Consider the following 20,968-nt stretch of genomic DNA (forward strand, 5'->3'; position numbering starts at 1 on the left):
GAGGGATAAAAATGTTCTATGTCATGGTTGTGGTGGAGGTTATGTGACTATGTATGTTTGCCAAAACTTATAGAACTTAACATGGGTGAGTTTTATTGTGTGTACATTATATCCCCTTTGTGTTCCAAAAAAGCAAGAATAATTTCTGGACAAACGGGACTTAAGCAGGAAATTTGCAAAAAAAAATTATATATCCTCTCTTTTTGTACATACATAGGCTATTGCCTGGAAGGGGATAGACTGATTCTTGCTTTATTTATTTATTTATTTATTTAATTTATTTTTTAAATTTTATTTTGTCGATATACATTGTGGGTGATTATTGTTGCCCATCACCGAAACCTCCCTCCCTCCTCCCTCCCTCCCACCAGTGTCCCCTCTGTTTACTTGTCATATCAACTTCAAGTAATTGTGGTTGTTATAGACTGATTCTTGCTTAAGATCAAGAGACGTGAGTCAGAGTCTGTTAATCCCAGCATCACATGGGATGTCAGAGAGGATTTTCCCAAGAGTCTCCCATAACCATGTGCAGTAATAGTGGGTATCTCTTTCCTTTCTCCTACCAACAGCTACAAGCCTCATAAACCTTGGCTTACAATGACCTCCACACCTGTTTTTTTCTTCTTGTTTGGCATGACACCTTCAGGCAGGACCAACCCATGAGACTATTTTATTTTAACAGATTGCCGAGGGGCTTTTGAACTTCCCGTGGTACCAGATCACACTGCTATCCATTGCCATCATCTGTAAATTCCTCCTTATCTAACCAAAATCCCTAATGCTTCCATCTTCTCTCATTCCCTTCCTCTACTTTCCTGAAAGTAAATGAAGCAAAGCTCATAACCATCTTCTGTAAAATAACCTTTCATACCCTTGAGGAGAATCACTAAATCATTTACTCCATCCTTACACACTGAGATAAATACTCCTCATGATTGCGCATTTCATGTTTCCCTATATATCTCCCCAGAGAAAGAGTTCTGGAGTCTCTGGTTGAGAGTGCCCTGTGGGAAAAGGCATTTTATATCCAAAAGAATTGAAAACAAGGATTTTAACAGACATTTGCAAATCAATATTCATAGCAACATAGGACCCCAGGATCTAGCGTTCCAGAAAGTGGGAAATGGATTGAACTTTTATTTCTGCTACTTACTCATTGTATAGCCTTGGGGCAAGTGGCCTCCCTGAGCCTCAGTCTCTTCATCTGATTACTGATGTCCTAATATCTACAAGAAGTGCTGATGGGGAGCAGATGCTCGCTGATTTGCCTCCTCCACACTGGCTCCCCAGTCCAGAAACCTGCTGACTCCCCTTGTCTCCTGGAAAGTGTCCCTTGGAGAATGCTATGACTGAACTCTATTTATCTGGGTGATTAAGGTATTGCTTAGACACTGTATTTTTGAAAATTAATGAAGCAAGATAATAATACTTAGTATTGATATAGTCTTTGGTCTGTTATCTTAATTATGCTTTATGAGGCTACTATAAAACTGTTAAGTAAGATTACTGCAAACTAATTAATATCTATTACACTCCTGCAAGCAAAATAGAGCCTTTATAAATCAGGTACAGTGAACTAAAGAAAATTCTTCCTGAATTTGCAGGGTCCAGTGCCACTGAGGCTGTTGACTTGCAGCTAAATTAATCCTCAATTTTCAGCCCATACTGCAGAACTCAGCAGGGATCCTAATGTGGGAGACCTGGCATGAACTAAGAACTGAGAAGAAAGAACTAAATATCCATCGAGGAACTGTAGCCCATTGAAAACCACAGTGCTTGAGATAATGCCTTCAAAATGACCATAACAATCCTTTTTTCTTTTTATTTCCTTACTTTTAGTCTTGTCACCAATTTCCTAATTTGTTTCTGTTCGTTAGTACATACCTACTCTTTCAGGGAAAGGGAGAGGAGAGGGTAGTTAGTGGTTGAGAGAGAAAATGAAAAATGTGAAAAGTACTGGACTAAAAGTAGCTATTGATGTATCAATCAAATTTAGATTTTGTACTGCAGCAATGTTCCATCTACTTCTCCCTGTTTTATACGAGTGGCTTGGTGGTATCTGTAATTTGGTAACTCAATAAATAAGTAATAATATTTGGTGTCTGCACAGACTTCTGTTTATGTGATCTTATAGATACCTTCGATAAAGCATAAATTTGCTTTACAAATGGCCTCTCTCTCTCACTTATCACAGATTTTATATTTGAGTTTGTTTCAGAATTGGTTTACACGTAATTCTATAGGGGAATATCTTGACCAATGCAGAGAGAGAGGGTTTGGTTAGTTTATATCTAAAAAACCTACACTAGGCCCAGCATATGAGTGTGCTCGCGTGTGTGTGTGTGTGCTTACGTGCACACATAAGTCATATATAAATATTTACATAGTACCATATGTACAAACCATATTTCCAGGATTTGTTTAGATGTTGGGACTTAACTACAGTGTGGTACAGTGAAAGAAATAAGACATACAGTAAAACAGCCCTGAGAGCAAATCCTGGCTCTAACACTTACCAGTTATATAATGTCTGGAAATTATAATGTGCTCTCACTGCCTCAGTTTCCTCATCCTTAAAAATAATAACAATAACAACAACAATAATAATAATTTCACCTATCCCTCCAATCTCACACCTTATTGTTTTTTCCAGGCAAACAAATCATGCATTTTAAAGTGCTTTGCAAACTGTGAAATTCCACCCAAGGCTAGTTATTGCTTCTAGATTTTTGTTAACATAGATATCTGGACCCTCAGAATGGAGCTGAATTTGATAAATCTAAATACAAATATTTTCTAATGACTTTAAAAGACATAAGTTCCATGCTTTTCCACAATGAGTTATCACTTCACACCCATTAGGATGGCTATTATTAAAAAACAAAACAACAACAACAAAAAACACAGCAAACAACAAGTGTTGGAAAGTATGGGGAGGAATTAGAAGCCTCGTGCATTGCTGGTGGGAATGTAAGATGGTGGAACTGCTGTGGAAAACAGTAAGGGGATTCTCAAAAAATTACACATAGGACTGTGATATTATCCAAAAATTGCATTTGTGGGTATATACCCAAAAGACTTGAAAACAAGATTTGTACAGATATTTGTAAACCAATGTTTATAGCAACATTATTCACAGTAACCGAAACGTGGAAGGAAACATCCCAGGTGTCCATCTCCATCAGTGTATAAATGGATAAACAAATGTGCTGTATCCATACAACGGAATATTATTCAGCCTTAGAAAGGAAGGAAATTCTGATATGTGCTATAAGATGGGTGAATCTTGAAGACATTATGCCAAGTGAAATAAGCCAGACACAAAAGGACAAATATTGTATGAGCCACTTATACGAGGTGCTTTCAGTAGTTAAACTCATATAGATGGAAAGTAGAATACTGGTTACCAGGGACTAGGAGAAGAGTGGATTGGGCAGTTACTGTTTAATGGGTACAGAGTTTTAGTTTGGGATGACAAAAAGTTCTGGAGATGGACGGTGGTGATGATTGTACAACAAGGTGCATGTTCTTAATGACACTGAACTGTACACCTAAAGATAGTTAAGAGGTAAATTATATGCTATGTATATTCTATCACAATAAAAAATTTTCCCATGCTTTTCTTCCTGTCCTGTCTGCTTTAATCATTAGTCTTTTGGATATCAAATTTCAAAGTCACCTAGCTCAAAAGGCTCAGTAAAAAACTGGTTGACAAACTGCCTTTGGAGCTGAGGGATCCGGGTTCCTATCCTATGTCCCCCACTTACTAGGGTTTGACCTTGGTCATTGTAAGCTCATCCCTCCCCTATGGAGGGTGTGACATGCTTCCACCTGGTGTGACTTGCTCGGCTGTAGTGGCTCTTTAAAAAGCACACCCATGAATTCAAGTTTTCATATGTCCTGTGCCATAATATCATATGTACCCTATTCCATACCTTTTTAAAAGCATTCATATTATTTTTTGCTTTGTTGGGTTGGTTTGTTTGTGTGGTGTCAGCTTTGTTTCGTTCTGTGTCCCCCTTGTTCTACATTCTTTTACAGCCCAGACACCATGTTTCACATTGCACGGTTACACTTTAACTGCGACCACGGTCCTTTTTCACCCTTCATTTTTACTGACTCCCGGAGTCTCAGTTAATTTATCATGCATCAATTAAAATGCAGCCCTTTACCTGTGTCCTATCTTTGGACAATCTCAGAGCTGTCTTGTTTTCTTCCAGGGAACGTCGGATTCCCTGGCCGCCCCATGTCACTCACGGCTGTGCTGCTCTCCAATCTCCTCCTTCCAGAACATCCCATCTTTCTTACCAGGGACCTTTCCCACAGTAGATCTCTGTTCTCCCTCGGTAGTGGAACGTCTTCTCATTGCTAGGTGCATTTTCTTCCATTTCTGTGGAGCCCTGGAACCAAGCACTGTTCCAGTGCCAACTGCAGGGTCCTGTGCCCGGCTCCTTTCTCTCCTTGGCTTGCCAGGAAGTTTCCATGCCTCCCCTCCTGCCTCTTCTCAAGTCCATTTTCATCTCCCTTTGCTGATGCTGACCCTTCACATCATGTCTCCAAACAGGGAATTGGAAACTTAAGAGTGTTTTCTAAGTTCTTCTTTTCCAGATGATATTATAGAATGAAAAATGGCCAATTCCAAAGAAAACTCTGAATTCATGATGGTTCTTCTCTATTTTTGAGGTAAACTCACCATCTTTTCATCATCTTGGCATTTAATGACATCAGCCTTATTGTTCCATGGGGTGACTTCAATCCCTGCCTTGCCTTTGATTGGCAGTGGTCTCCAGTGGCTTTGGTGGCAGAGTGGGTTTGAACATGGTGGCCTGCTGCTCTCTGGGCAGGCAGGCAGCTCAAACAGCAGTTGAAAATGTGGCTTCAACCCAGATGTGTGGGTTTGGCCACTACATCCCCCTCTTGCTGGACCATTGTCAGCTTTGTGAACGTGGCAGTTCAGCCTCTGTGTGCCTCCTTTTCCCTGCCTGTAACATGGAGGGTCTTTAAAGCATCTCCCCTACTGCGGGAGCTGATGCGCTAGCATGCGAAAAGTGCCCCCCAGGGCCATGTCGCCACGTGTCGATGATCACTCAGGGCCTGCACTACATGGTCCACCTGGGCAGGACGTTGCCTTCCCCGCCTCGTTCGTGCCCATCTCCCCGGGCTGGGCACCCCAGCTGGCTGGCAGAGTTGGGCATGAATGGAGGCAGGCAGGAGGATCAAGGCAGACAGTGGGTTTTGGTGCCCGCATGTCCCAGGAGACTCCAGTGCCACCTTTGGGGCCTTCTCTTTGTGAGCGCTCATCTCTGCTGGTTTGCTGGGTTTCTCATTCTTGTGCCTGCACCAGAAATATGTCCACCCTCCATTCCAGGCTCTGCTTTTCAGCTCTGGCACACTCCTTGCTATTCAGAGACTTCTCCAGCTTCTTCTAAACTTGGATGCCCTCATGAGTTTCTATTGTCAGAGAACACGAGCCCTGTCCTGCCTAAGCCCCATCCTCTGTCCCCTTTCCAGGCTCACAAAGTGACTTAACTCTTCTTTCATGTTTCCAGTCTCCACCCCGCCCCTATCATCTCCCTCCAGGAAAGGAAATCTGTGATCTGCCTGCGTTTGCTTGCATTTTTTGGGAACCACGTCAGCCTTTCTAATGAAAGTCCTATGCATTGTTGCAATCTGGTTTTAATAACACTGGGGCTCCTAGTGTTGGAGGAAAGCCTCTTCCCGTTTGAAAACATTATCTTAGCCACTATCCTTCCTGATGCACCAGAGTTCAGGCTCTGATGCCAGGCAGCCTGTGTTTGAATCCAGCTTTCCTCCTTTCTAGCTGTGTAACCATGAGCAAGTTACTTAACCTCTCTGTGCCTCATCTGTACCATGGGGATGATAAAAGCATCCACATCTCACCGAGTTGATGGAAGGACTAAATGAGATCATGTCTGTAAAATGCTTAGTGTTTAGAATGTGTGAGTGTTCCTAGTAAGTATCTTTCTTATAATCCTACCTCAAGTAGCAAGTCTTTCCAGGTTTTACTGTTTCTGCTTTTTGCTCAGCTGAGCCACCTGGAAATCCCAAGGAGAAACCGTTCCGGGCAGAGCTCACTTCCAGTTCCTGCCTTGGTCTTCACCCATGATCCTCCTGTCCACCCCCCACTGCTCTCCTGAGCATTCTTACGGGGGCTGGGGAATCAGACAATGCCTTCTCCAGCCTCAATGGTTGGTGAAGAATTTGACTAGAATCTGCAATTCGTGTTGCTGTACCTCCAACAGCTACCACCTTCTGTTACTTGGCAAACATGTGTTGGTTGTTTATGGTGAGCCCGGCCCAGGGCTGGTGGTGGGTGGTGGTGAGAGATGCACAAGTGGAACCTCAGAAGCCAACGTGGAATGCAGCAAGAGGGACGGGTGCTAGGCACAGACACACGACCCACCCTGGGGACAGGACAGGGAAGCGGTGGCCACAGAGGACCCTGAAGGAAGCCACACTAAGGTGGAGTCAGGGACGAAGGAGGTGGTACAATAAGGGATAGTTGACAGAACATTCCAGGCAGAGTTGACAACTTGAGCCAAGGAACAGTGTCCAGGAACAGTTGTGGTGAGCCCAGAACCGACTGCAGTTGGGCACTGGTGGAGTTCAAGGGAGAAGTGGGGACTGTGGGTCAGACTGAAGGAGGTCAGAGTATCAGCTTCACTGTGGATAAAACCTGCTGGAGAAGGCAGCTCAGCCCTCAGCTCCAAGCTGGCTCCCTAACTCCCTCCCCCTGCAATAAACTTACCTCCCCAAACTGCAGGTCTCTTCATCAGGGGTAGAACCTGCCCCGGTGAGTGTCCCACGACGCAGGTGAGCTCAGCAGTCTGAGGAGCAAGAGCTTCGAGAATGAGACAGACCCAGAGGGGCTGCGAGAGCCTGCTCAGCTCCTGCTCCCCACTCCCCAGCATGACACAGCACTTCTTCCACCTCCCACGCCCACCCCCCTGCACCTGTCCCATGTGGAAGTGACTTCTCCTCTTTGGGAACTTGAAGAGGAAGGAAGTGGTCTCCTGCTCTGAAGTGACCTGTCCACCATCATCACGGTACTCTGGTGCCTTCAGCTGTGGGTGTGGGTAGCACAGGGCTCACCTGCTCTCAGGCTGTTTCTGCACTGGGACTTCCTGCCTGCTCTTTCCAACCCTGCATACCAGAATCTCAACTGCAGCGGTCTGCTGCTGTGTATCAGGCACAGACGTGTGCAATGCTACTTGTACTAATTTAAGATTCAGAACTGAAAAGAAAACCAAAGGATTCATTGAGATATCTTCAAGACACCTTCTCATAACCAGGTCCTCTTTCAGTGGTCTGTGTCAGCACACCATTGCACTGGCCAGCCATTTGCACAAGCCAAGGACTTTGGAGCCGTCCTTGACATTGCTTCTCCCACCCACCCATTTCTAAGTTCCACCCATCCAGCCTCCTAAACATCTCCCTAATGCATCCACATCTTTCTCACTTCCCACCAAACCCGCAGTCCAAGCTGCCATCATTTCCTTCCTGGACTTCTAAGAAAACCTCCTAACTGGACTACCCACCACTAATCTTGAACTTCCCCCGTTCATTTTCCAGCCCCAAACCAGGGTGATTGTTTTCAAAATAGAAAAGTCTCCAGTGTCCGTTCCCTTTTCGGGCTTCCCCTCGTGTCTAGGATAAACAGTCAAACTCTCACGAGGGCCCGTGGGCCTTGCGTGATTCCAGCCTCCTCCTTCCCCTCCACACCTCTCCACTTGCTTCCACATGAGCCTTCTCTGCCTCTCATGCTCCTCCTGGCTCCTCCTGGGCTTTTGCATGTCTTCCACCTGGGATCTTCTGTACCCTGCCTTTGCTCTTAAGCATCCTTCAGAACTTGGCTCAAATGCAAGCCTCAAGGCTAGGTCAAGTTCTAGATAATGAGTTTTTAGAGTTCCCTGTCCCTCTCCAGCCCTTACCATGGCTTGTTACTTCTTAGATTCTGCCATCATGGCAATCGTTGTCTCTTACACAAGACCATGGGTTCCCCGTGGAGTGTTTTTGCTCACTACTGTCTCTCCAGGGCCTAGGACAGTGGTAGAAACACAAAGTAAATTAATGAATTCTTCATTATTAATTTAGAGGCCATCAAGTAGAGCCCTACCAATGGGCTCCTTCAGCATGGAATTTTATGCCAAATTCCTATGAAATTTTTAATAGTTCTTTTACTAAAATTTGAGGAGAGATGTCATAATGAGAACCACATAGGGGGTTCATTTTGCATATATTTGCAGAAGTAGAGATGTGTGTAAAATGACATGCTCTGGAAAAATTCGCAGATTATTAATATTAGCCCAAGGTTAATACTAAAAGCCATTTCCTCTGTGAATTGCACTGAACTGTAATGTAACGCACAGGGGTGTGGCATCATATCAGAGACCACTGAGCTTTCCATGACTTTGGAAAAGGAAAAAGAAACTTCCCTAATCAGGCAAGAGTAAGACAGTTAATGTGTTTGCAGCAACTGCTCTAACAAATTCATTTTCCATTGTAAGATGGTGCAATACAGACATGGAATTCATCGTATCTATCATTAGGGCGCTAATGAGAAAACATCACACACATATCACCTGAAAGCCGCAATTGAAAGAATCACTGTATCACTGGAAGAAGCTAGAAATGGAGTAATCAACATCAACAAAATCTATTGTTCCCAGGTTGCAAAATTGAGGGATTATTTCTCCTACGAGTCAGAATGAAACCTGTTTGCATTTGTCAGCAAAATGATCACATTTTACACCATTAACATTTGGCAAGATGAAGCACCGTCCATTAGCTAATCTGCAGATGTCCCAACCACAGATTCAGGGAAACAAAGAGCAGCAAGGTGCTGCCTTGTCTCCACCGAGCCAAAAGGATGAGCTAAATCTACGTCTGAGTTACTGCTCAGGTAAGGTGGATAAAATGGAATGGTCCATTAAAACGACTCAGGAGCTGGTGAGTGCTGGAAAAAAATTTCTCCGGGATGCACTGAATGTCAGGAGGTGCTCAACCAGGGACCACTGGCACATTAAGATATGCACTGGGTGGCCAGAAAAGGCTTGGGACATAGCAATAAATAAAATAAACACCCTCATTAACTTACTGACCCAAGGATGGTGAGCTGGTGCTCATGTGTTTGGCTCTAATGTCCTCTCTTATGCCCCTAGTGCCAACTGCTGTGCTGGAACCCATGTCCTATTCTCTGCCCTGGCTTGCTCCTGGGGACATGGCCACTTTACCATGTCCTCTAGTTTCAATCCTTCTTGGTGGAATCTAGCAAATGGCTTTTCCAGGTTAACCTGCTCTCAACTCCCAGCTGTCCTTCCTGGGAGCTATGGTTCACAGGTACTACCCAAGCCCTGGCCACTGGACATTCTCCTCGGAGCCACCAGCTCTCATAAGATGCTGCAAAGCAACACTTGCCTGGCATCGGAATTGCTGTAGCCCAACAATGAGCCATGAAACCCTGAATGTAGAGGACGCTGTTAATGACTTGTTGGGAATTATCCAACAGATCCATCAACAGTGCAGAGATTAAACACTAGCAATTAGCCCCCAAGTGTGTCTGGATAAATGGGATTGTGGAGTTTTATAAATATGAATCTAAGAAAATATTTTAAAGTATAAACACTATAAGATTTATTAAGGGAAAATCATAATTCAGAATTTGTCCTAACACATAATGAGTGCTCCAGTATTTATTGAATGAATGAATGAATGAGCCCTGACACCGACAACAGTGTGCCACCATGGAATAAAGGAAAGCCTTCCACCTTAGTACTCAAACTGTCTTTCTTAGCAGAAATATGATGAAAATCTACATGAAGCAAATAAATGCAGGGCTCTGAGAGCTGAGCTGCCACAATTATCTGTTTTATGTATAAAGATTAGTGATTATGGAAACTGAGAACCACCAATGTAGACTCCCCTTGGTCAGCAAACAAGGCCATTTACTATGTACTAGGAGGACAGCTTACAACTGTCATGGTTGGGCTAAACTCCAAACTGGAGTATTCCAGCCCAGAAGACTGCTCTGATGTACTTTGCCAGTGTGACCCCAAAGCTATGATGAGACACCAGATTACTATGAGCTTTAGACAATGGCGATGCTATTTTGCATTTCTAGAGTGCTTTGCAAACATGCTTCCATCCGTTATGTCGTTTGTGCACACGGTATCTCTCGGGGGAGAGTGGGGCAGATACTATTCTCTGTTGTGAAGATGGAAAATTCAAAACTCCCAGAAGCTCTGCAGCTTGCCTTCAGGGTCTGGGGCTCAGGGTGAGTCCCACTGGAGCCCCACATGCCTCGTCTGAGCTCCATCTGCACTGAGCGGGAGACCCACTTCCACCAAATTCTCCCCACCTCTGGCCACTTGCTCCTGATGTTCCCTCTGCTTAGAAAATCGCCCTCTTCCTCACGTTCTGCAGGTGGAGACCTTTATGTTACACTTCACGTCTCAGCTTAAATAAACTTTTCAGAGAGGCCTCCCCAGGTCACCCCATCCAAATTTGTCATACTATTCAGTCCTTCTCAGAACATGTGAAAATTTGTCATTATGTATTTATCTCTGTGTGTATTTGTCAGTGTCCACCTTAGTAGCCCTAAACTGCGAGAGGGCAGAGACCTGTTCTGGTGTGTTCCCTGCTATATAACCTGATCCACTGCCATCCCCCACCCACACTGTGTCTGTCTCTGGGTCTGGAGCCCAGCCTCTGCGCTCTGCTCGGTGATGGGGCCTGTCTTGGACAACTCCAACTCTCCTTTGCCAACTGGTCCCAAGAGGGGGCGCTAGAGGGAGCCTGGGCCAGCGGCAGGAGGAGGCAAGGAGGGATTTGCTCTTTTCTCTTTGCTGGCTCTTCCTTCCAGAGTTTCCCCAATAATGTTTTTGCTTTTGTTCTAGCAGTTTCCGGAGGTTTTCTTTCCTTTCCATATTTCCAGTTTTTATCTTGCCTCCTCAGGGCTCAGAGGCCTGAGTCTCAGCTCCATGGGGTCTCTCCTCCAAGGGTTCTGGTTATATAATACATAATAACATAGTATAGTATAATATAACAATAATATGATATAATATATATGTGGATACTTCAAAAAGTTCAAGGAAATATGGAGTAGAAAGATAAAAAAGTTCTGCGAACTTTTGGGAGTATCGTTGGATATATCAATCTTAATGCTCCTTCTGCCTTCTGGGTGGTGGCAATTTCCTGCAGTTACTGTCTGTGTCACCTCCATATTCCTTCACTGTTTCTGTTCTCCAATGCTTGTTCTATCAATATCTCACATTAAATCCTCTCTGTTAAAATAACAGGTGTGGCTTCTCTCTCCCTGAATGGATCCTTGCTGATACGACCATATTCATCATCATCATGGTTAACATTTGCTGAGTGTAACATCACTGTATTTGTCATCATCATGATTAGCATTTGCTGAGGTTCAATAGACCTTCACTCGGTTCCAAGTGTTTTACATGAATTCATCTAATTCTCCCAACCCTATGGGGTAGGTACCACTATTACCCTCAATTTACAAAAAGAAATGGAAGAAGAGAGATTCAATAAGTTTCCTAAAATTTCACAGCTGCTCTATAGCAGAACTGGGACACTTGTACATGAATCAGTGAACTGCCCAGTGGAGGAATGAGCCCTTTCATGTGGACTAGAAACACTGTAGACAAGTGCTTGTGCCTTTATGCAATGGGCTTTTCCTGGGTCCGTTTCACCTGTATTAGAAGCTCTCTCATTTGGTTAGATCTCCGGCATGAATATTCCTGAGTTCCTGCTCTTTAGCTCTTTCTTAGAGATAGGCCAGAACAGGACAAGAAAAGCTTCTTTGCCTAAATCTCAGTGCAGGCTCTGTCTTCTGCCAACGTACCCGCCATCGCACAGCACGGGGAGTGGCATCATGTATGGTGACGGGGGCCGTTGCCTGGGAAGGGCATGGGGTGATACTACTGTGATGGTGCGTCCCTCAGACAAGACCCCGAAGAGCCACCAGGAAAGGCAGAGTGCTTACTGGGAACATAATTTAGAAAGATGAAGCTTCAGAATGTTGGAGAATGCCTAACACGTAAGTGGAGTTATGAGTTTGGGATAATGGTTATGACGAGTTACTTTTGCTATCTGTCTGAGAGTACTCTGGAATACAAGAGGTTTTCCTTTACTCTGCAAGATAATTACTTCAATTTCTCTCACTCACGTGGATGTTTAATTTTATAATATTGCTATTGGGCCCAGAAAAAATCCCTCCAGAGCCCATTATTAACATCCTGAAAATGGAAAGCATAATCTCAGACCAAATAGCTAAAATAATATTTTGCGAGGGTTTTATTTTTTTTGCATTGTGAAGGAGAAATGCTATGCGATTGTTTTCTCTGGTTTTTTTTTTTTTTTTTTTTTTTTTGTCTTTTTCGTGACCGGCACTCAGCCAGTGAGTGCACCGGCCATTCCTATATAGGATCCGAACCCGCAGCGGGAGAGTCGCTGCGCTCCCAGCGCCACACTCTCCCGAGTGCGCCACGGGCTCGGCCCTCTCTCTGTTTTTCTTTTTTTGAGGGGGGTTGATGTGCTAGGACAAAAATGCTTTAGCAACAGAGGAAACGAAACCGAATGGGGTGGATGAGGGTGGGAGGCTTCTTTCCTCCCCTTGACTTTGGAGTTCAGTGATCATGCCCTTGGTAGAGACAGGATGTTAGACACCTGCAGAGGTGAGCCCTGTCTCCAAGGAGACTCCAGCCTCCCTCACCATGCCTAGTCACTCCTGTGTGCTGTGTGGAACCTGGATTGCCCCCATCGATTTTGCCTCTTGCATCTGTGAGCTCAGAATTTGGCATGCTTTGGTTACCCCCTCAAATAATCAGCTCTCTTAGTGCATTGCACTCTCGGCCATCGCTGGGCTGAGTGCTCTACCCACACCCCTGACTCTCCAGACCTTCAGGCTGGCCAGTGGTTTTGGACCCCTGTTCTCAGCCTCCAGCCTGAGAGTTTACATCAGCCTCATCCGAGGGCCAGGGAGAGCCCAGTCCAAATTCCACTCTGGAAATGGAGGAAATGACAGTGGCTTTCCTGTCTCCTGAGCTCCCTTGCTGTCTGCCTCCTATCAGTGCTGACACAACCCACGCTCGTTGATCTCTGGATATGTTGTGAGCTTCCTGTGCCCACGTCTTGTCCTACGCGTGTGTGAATGCTCGTGTCCCCTCCTGCTGTCATAGCCCTGCAGGGGAGGATGTGGGCACTTGACACGTCGCTGACCTGAAGCAGCCCTGGCTGGGCAGTTGTCTTGAAGTGATTTATTAAAATACATAATTTTAATAACAAGCGGTTATATTTAACATGTGATTATAATCAAGTGATTTGTAAAATACATTCATTAATGTATTGGCACAGGAAGCCCTCACTTTGACATTTATTCAGAAACACACTTTACAACTATAATCCGGAAATGCAACTCATTTTTAAAATACATGCATGAAAGAGTGCAGTTTAAATAATGCTACAATGTGGTAAATTGAGGAGTCGATGCTGACATTCATCTTGGAATTCCGGTTCCCATCCGCAAATCCCTGGATTGTGGGTTGGACGAATTGGAGATTGTTCAGGAATCTTTTCAGGTTGCAGAAAACTGAATATGAAGGATTTTCCTTAGATGCAGAGGCCAAGAAAGTGGGATGACTGTGTGCAGAACACACGATCTAATGCAGATGCTTGTTTTAATTATACCTTCTGTGTTATATACTAATATGTTAGACCCTGGGTTAGACAGTCTCCTCTGCAGAGACTCCCTCCCTCCTTGCACACCCACCCCCCACTCTCCCAGCCCACGTCTCCTGCACACACACTTCAAGCTTTATTTCATCCACTTAATGCACTCTGCTCTGTGCTCAGGTACTTAAAATCTCCCATTACTATCACTCTGGCTCTTTTACGGCTTTTTTTATTTGCGCTATCATTTCACAGTCCAGTTGTTCTTTTCGGTCAGGTGGACTATAAAATACTCCAATAACAAGTCCACAGTAGGAGCCGATGGTGGGCTCAATCCATAACGACTGCAGACTCTTCCATTACTAGCGTGTCCCAAATCAACGCTCTCAAAAAGCTGCATGTTCACCTCCTACCTAAAGAGATGGTCTCCATCACTCTTCTGTCCGCTGCTCCAAGGACATCTCCTTTCATGCTAACAGCTCTTCTTTTAAATAATCAAACCTTTTTCACCCTTGCTTCTGAATCACCTCTCTTCTCTAAAGGTATTTTAATCTATTGCTATGCAGTTAATATTATTTCTGCCTACATTAGCGTTCATAAATATGAAACAAAATCGATCTCTGTGGAACGTCTTCATTAACATGCTACCTTCGTCTATATCTTCACGGCTCACCTTCACAGGTTCGGTGCCCAGGCTGGGGGGACACTGGCTGAGCACATCGTCCCCGGGGTCAAACTGCCTTGGATCCACTTTATGCTACCATTTACCTGTTCTGTGACCTTGAACTGCTCTGAGCCTCAGTTTCCCATTTCTTCCATGAAATGGGCATAATAACAGTTCCTTCCTCCTCCTTCAAGGATGATTTTGAGCGTAGAGTGAGATGATCCCTGAAAGCACCTGGCTCACATTGGCTCTTACGATGTGGTTCAAGTGGAATGCTTCTTTGCCAGAGGACAGCGTCTTGGACAAGAGCACTATCCTTGCCTCTTCTGTTCAGCTGGTCCTCCTCTCAAGAAAGAATGGCCCAGCCAAAGTTCAAAACCCACTAGTGCTGCTGCCTGTCTCAAGACTGAACCTGCACAAGCCAGACACAGCTGGTCCTGAGCAGTGAGCTCTGTGTGAGGACATGTGGGCACATGCACACTCATTCAGGCCCATGCACACTCATTCAGGCCCACGCACACTCATTCAGGCCCATGCACCTGCTAACGTTCAACTTTTTGCTTCATTTTATTGATTCAAATTTGCTTCACTGTTTATTTTACAAAAATATATCCATGGCTTCTAATATCATTGATCAGAATCTGGTATCAACCAGGCCAAACTTAAGAGCAGCGTTGTTGCTATTTTTCTTGAAAAAAATAAAAAATAATAATTGATTGCATGTTAACTGTATGCCAGACTAAGTGCGAGGTACTCAACAAGTACTCTCAATTTGTAAACCCTGTGATGTGGGCATTATTTTCACCCGTTTTACAGATAAAGAAACTGAGGCTGAGAGAGGCTAAAGTCATACAGCTAGACAGTCAGGGGCAAATGGGATGCAAGCCCACACTGGCCAGCCTCCAGCCATCAGAAACTACCTCCCCAATCCACCATTGAGGGATATCTGCATCTCAGGCCCCACCTGGTCGCACGTGGGTTTGGAGAGCCTGGGCCCTTCCCTTCCACAGCCACCTGGAGTCCCGGTGCCCGACTACAGGGCAGAATGTGCCTGGATTAGACCAAAGTGTTGAAGGACCCAGACGTCACCTATGTGTATAAAAGATGAAGAATTTATTATCTGCAATTGTTCATTACATTGAACTCCTGCCATGCTGATTACCAGCTAGCCCTATCTCATGACAGCAGTCCATTCATATTACATAAATCTTATTTTGCATAAAATTTGGGAGTTTCTTCTTCTCAATGTATCCAAATAAAAACAATAATCTAAAATTGAGATTCTTCTCTCTTCCATCTTATTTTTCTCTGAGATATTTTATCCTTTTCTGAATAGAAAGCTCCTTGAAAATAAGATGAGTGGGTTAATTCATCAGTAGGACATGAAATCTACTTACTGTCCCAAATAACGATACTGATTTATAATGTATTCCCATTCACTTCTAAAAATTATTTCAAGTGACTTATAGTAACAAATACGCAGATGCCAAGATCATTAAGACAAGTTAAAAAAAATTAAAGGCCACAACTAAGGAGCGGAACACGTGTAATTCAGCCGTGAGGTTCTCACGTGAGTGCCATGTCCAGCGGGGATCAATTACAATAGTAATATTCATTGCACCTGCCATTCGTTAGCACATACTCTGTTCCACTTGCTTTCTATACACTATTTCATTAAAGCCTCACAACCAGTCTGCAGATAGGTATTATTGTCCCTGAATTCAAGAGGGAGTGAGCATCCAGTGGTCATGATGATTTGCCAAGTGCCTCAACTTCCGTTCTGTCTGCCTGTGAGATCAGCTCATACAAGCTGCACAAAACTCTACCCCATGGCCTCCCTGATCCTCATCTCAGGAAATTTCTCTTCCCAGACTTTGCCTCCTGGACCACTTGTCCCCTTTCTCTACCTGTTCTTTGAGGCTAACATCTTCCCCGACCCCCTGGATACCTTGTTTCAGCCTTGCCATCTTCCAGCCCGTCACACTTCCTGGCCTAGCTTGATCCAAAGATCCTTTGGCCACAGGGCGACCCTACCTCCCACCACCCTCTCTAAGCGGTGCTGCCTCCCAGTGCTCAGACCACCCTCCTGTGGGCCTCCATCGCCCTGAGCAGGCCTTGATCTAGATCTTAACCCACTGCTTGGCCATCTCCTGCCGACCCATCCTCCTTTCCTCAGGGCCATCAAGCTCTCTGGGGTAGCTCGTTTATTCTAAGGCCCAGTGAGTGTGTGCTATATTACCAAATGAACCACTAAGTGATGGAAAGATTAGTGGATGACTGGCAGAAGCCGTGGGCATGTCACATACCCAAGATCACATCCCTGTAAGTGCCGATCCCAAGTCTTTCCATCTTCAAAGCTTTTGCTCTTTTCTCTATTTGCCGGCCTCCTTGGCATGCTGCAACTTCCTGGGCTATAGGCAAACGTGATGGGGAGCTGAGTGTCCTGCACGGCCTCGGGCCACCATCCAGCCTGAGTTCCATGGGATGGCACCTCCTGGAGGTGTGAAAGGCTGTAACCCTGTCCTCACTTTCTCACCTCCATATTTGTCAAAGGCTCCCTGGCAACAGAAAAGGCTAACTACTGCAGTTCCAGAAGGCTGCATATGCCCCAATGCCCTGATACCTGTGAACAAGAATGCGTCTTGCTCAGACACTGCTGGCTGGTCCTCAATGGAGGGCCGCAGGACTCGGAACAGGACCCAACCTGACTCCCTTCACAAGTCGTGGCAGCTGTCTCTGCCCTGGAGAGCAACAATGGAATATTCCATGAGAGTCACACTTGGTTTCCTTATAATACCCATTCAATAGATTGTTTTGATGGAAACATCACAAATCCATTTTGTGAAAAGCCAATGATATTTGCACCTAAGTATTCAATAATAGGACGTGAAATTCAGGGAAAGAAATAATCAAATTGTCCATCCAGAGTGGAGTTAAAATTGTCATAAACATTGATCCTTCATTGCAGGGAACAGAAATAATAAACAGTTGCTGAAATTGCATAGCTGCAGAGATTTCATTCTCTAATTGTCAAAAAGCATTAAACATCAACTATTTATTTTGCAGCAGAGGAAGCAAAAACAGACTTCAGTGCATCCCTTCACCAGAGGTTGTCCTTAATTGTCATGCATAGATTGCAACAGAGGTTACTGAGAAAAATTGTTTGCATTTATTAATCAAAAGGAGTCAAAGGCACACAAAGATATCATCAAGGCTCCCTTGTGCTGGGGGGAGGCTGACAACTAACATTCCTGATGAAGTGTTTGCAGAGTGTTTGCAATCTGTTCAAAGCCTTTTTTCTTTGCAGGTGCAAACCTTTCTATCTGAAACATCAAAGAAACAATTGAAAATTAAACAGAGTAAACATCGCGATACAGGTTTCAATCTTCCATTTTTTAAGACAATGGGAGAGGTATAATTAATTTCAAAGCAATATTTGTGTTCTTTCAAAACTCATTTGTGCACATTAGCATTTCATTAGTTGTGTATTAAGCACTGTTGCTCCTTTCCCCCTCTCTTTTGATCCTTTGTTTTTAAAAAATTAGAAAGTTGAACTGCTCCTGAGATATCTTTTCCTCCAAAGCATCCATGCATACATAATTATCTTGCTTAGCCTGTTTGATCAGTAAAATAAGTCGGAACTGCTTGGGTAAAGTTGGGCAGCAGAAAATAGAGAGAAAGAATTACTTTCTGGTGATGGTAAGGACTTCAGAAGCAAATACAGCCTCACAAAATTTTGCTACTGAATAGTGTATTTTAATATACTCTTTGTAGGTACCTTTTACTATGTTGACTTTCTTTAATTGCTTCTCCCTGCCCCCACTCCGTTTTGTTATAAACTCATCTTCATTAGAGATAAATGAGATGAAAATACGACTAGCATAGATTATTTTGTTTCACATGTGAATGTTAGACGGGTGTTTTTTATATTTTGTTTTTAATCATATCTGAGTTTTGGACATTATATTCAACTAGTGAGACTTCCTGTATTATCTGGTTTAGACACTAATAACTTTCTCACTTAAGGTATATTAACTTTGTGTATCCTGGACAGAAGATTGACTTTCTCAAACAGTATATGAGGTCACTCATGTTAATAAAAATATAACCCTTTTTGTGTGCTGCATACAATGGCACAATTTAACATGAATTCTGCAGTGATTAATATTTTGTAGTAAATAAGAATAATGCTTGAAATTTTGATTGAAAATATTTACTGGAATGAGTCATTCAGTTAATTTGTCCATTAATTTGACCCTAAAAAACACCAGTAGGGTTAGTTAGCAGCCTGGCAGATCTGTAGATTAACCTGCACCCCAAGGGAAACAGAAGAAAGGCTCCATTAATGATTAGTCCATCTTGTCCTTGTTTTAAATCTGATTCATTTCTTTTGGTTAAAAATGTCAATTAAACCCAGAGGGGAATAAGTAAAGGGTTTTGGGTGTTCATCCAGGATGAGAAGTTTTGGGGTTCTCCGTCTTTTTGAGAAGGGCAATGAGTGTGAGGATTTTTCTTTTTAAAGCCAGAAAGGAGGTTTCAGTTTTCCCAAGAGAGGCGTGAGAACGCGCTCTGTTCTTCTGTGGTCCCCGCTCTCCCTGTTGTGATCTTGAATGTCAAGCCCCACGTTGAGAAAATCAGCCACAGTGCTGAAGAGTCACTTTTTTAAAAAGCTGACTTTATAGCTTCATTATAACTTCTGACCATGAGCAATATTCACTTCTCAGATCAGGGAAAGCTGGGGTCCTACAAAATCGCAGAAAAACCTAAAAGAAAAATTTTCAGAAGAGTAATTTTCCATGCCTGTGGGGCTCTCTTCAGGGGTGTGTCAATTGCATGTCACCTGCATGACTGCCTAGGTGACCTCATGCCTCTGATACAGGCTCCTCAGACTCTGGGCTGCTTAGATCTTCATCCAATATCATGCCAAAGCATCTGACGAGGTCAGTTGGAAGTGCACCAGTTTGAAACTATCACCCTCTCCAAGCAAGTGGTTGTTAAAGAACAAGCTGAAGTTCCCAGTAATTTACTTGTTCAAGATGTCCTGGAGGTTGTATTTTGATGCTGGAGACAGCAGGCAGAGAACATAATTTCGCAGCTAAAGAAGGACCTGCTCTCTGGAGGACTCACAGCTGGGAGGGCATTTCCATTCCCAGACAATAGAGTAGGCATGCTTCCTGTGCCCAGTCATGAAGGTTAAGTCTAGGGTGGCTCTGTTTATTTGCTAGGTCAATAATTTCAATGACTTCTTTTCAAAGACTTCCTTCAGAGAGCAGAGAAGTGGTTCCGCTCAGATGTGGAGTTAAAGTGTCTTCAGTGAGAAATGCTGCATTTTTCTTTTGAGAACCGAAGGCCACAAACTGATCAAGAAATACAAACTCCATTTTACATGGACCATGGTGATTTGAACTGTTATGAAAACTCAAAGTGTATGGCTTCCCAAAATTTCACATGCTAGTGAAAGTTGAAAACTATTACATTCTGGGGAGATTAAAATCTTCTATTCAAGTCAACTACAAGAACACAGGGTTATTTTATTCCTTTTTCATGGTCTAAAGTGGCTGGCTGTGTGGTCAAAAGGGAAGGCATTTACTCCTTTGTTCATTTACTCGTTTTATAGAAAATATTTAGTGAGTACCTACTATGTGACAGGTCCTGAGCTAATTTCTAGATGTAGAGATGAAAACATATGATGCTTCTTTTCAGGGGCACACGCCTCCTGGGGAGATGAGCAGGAGATGCTCAGGAATACCGTCCACTTACAACCAGCAGCACTGAGCTTCAACATCCCATCCTGCTGGGCACTGGGGCACACAGGTGGATGAGATAGGCCATCTCTGTGTTCACGGGCACAGGTGTCCATCGTGAGACACAGACGCGAAACAAATGATCACACAGTTATTTAATGACAAGGTGGCCAGTGCTGTGAGCGCGTGGACTAGGGCCCAATCCAGGTGCCAGGAGCTAGGGGAGGCTTCGCAAGGATGTGACACACATGCCAGCAAAACAAGGCCACCAAAGAAAAAATTTCAAGAATTATATTTGTGATAATTTTTTAAAAAGCATCAAAATGGTCATTGGGCAGAAAAATGAGAATTTAATTGAATGGCCGTGCATGTATCATACGGTTTAGTGTTATCTTCGTGTTCATTACATTTTGCAGAGAGGACCGATCACCACTTCAGTGCTTTAGCTTCTCCAAGTCTCACTCTGGTTCTGGGCTGGTTCTAGGCAGGGACCAGATGAAGGATTCTGAGCATCACTCTAAGGGCAAGGGGGATCCCTGGCAGCTGAGGGCTGTAGTCAGATGTGCATTTTAGGACCTTTCTCTCTTCTGTGTGTTATGGGGAGGGAGTAGGAGGGGAAAGAAAGGGGGAGGAGACCAGTGAGGAAGCTCTGTAAGAAACAGCGATAATGAACTAGTATTTACCGAACACTTCCTCTAGACGAGGCCCAGCGGAAACCAGCAGAAAGGCCTGCTCAGGCAGCAAAGGGTGTGGGAAAAGGCCCAGGGAGGAGGCACCATGCGGCTTGAGACCTGAGGATAAGTACAGGTTGGCCTGGCAGGCAGACATCCCAGAGGATGTTGCAGGCAGGGGA

Source organism: Cynocephalus volans, chromosome 7, assembly GCF_027409185.1.
Source record: "Cynocephalus volans isolate mCynVol1 chromosome 7, mCynVol1.pri, whole genome shotgun sequence".
In the NCBI taxonomy this organism is placed as follows: domain Eukaryota; kingdom Metazoa; phylum Chordata; class Mammalia; order Dermoptera; family Cynocephalidae; genus Cynocephalus; species Cynocephalus volans.